Raw genomic sequence first — 705 nt, forward strand, 5'->3', positions numbered from 1 at the left:
AGGGGTAATATTTTGACACAATTGTCTATGAGACACAGAGTAATAAGTGTCCTGGCAGACAGGTACTTGAGGAGTTACAGAAGTTTCTTCTGTTGACCTAAAGAATACTTGGGCTGAGCAATATCACATATGAAATCAGAATACATGATAGGATTTAGCAGTGCCCTGAAGTTAATTCCAAATGTAACTCAAAAGCAGTAGCAACTTTACTAAATGGGGAGAGGAATACTCCCAAAGTCCAATAATTAAAAAGGTCAGGGACGGAGGTGGAATCACACCTGCCAGGGGACGCAGTATCAAAGGTTTCAAAATTGCAAAGGGAAACCATTTCAAAGCCTCCAGGATTAGGTCCCAGAGAGGCAATTAGAAAGCCCTTCTCATGAAAGAGTTCAGAAGTAGTTACATGAACATGCCGAAGAGAAGTTTATTTCCAGACTACTAGCACTAAAGTTGCTTTCCTCCTTAATTAAGTCTCTAGATCTTTGGAAACAAAATATTTCCTTACGTTGCTGGCACGGCCCTAAATGGCGTGGGAATCTAACATTTTCATCTAAGTGCTACCAAGTGCCAGGATAATAGGCCAAGCAAATCTGCCACAGTCACCTGGGTGATTCTAAATATCTGGATGGTTGACAAAAAGTTTAATTTGATGTCAACGTCCTTACCTCAAGGTAACAGAGTTAGACTCCTCAGGCAGAACTGTAG

This window comes from Suricata suricatta, chromosome X, assembly GCF_006229205.1.
Source record: "Suricata suricatta isolate VVHF042 chromosome X, meerkat_22Aug2017_6uvM2_HiC, whole genome shotgun sequence".
NCBI classification, from domain to species: domain Eukaryota; kingdom Metazoa; phylum Chordata; class Mammalia; order Carnivora; family Herpestidae; genus Suricata; species Suricata suricatta.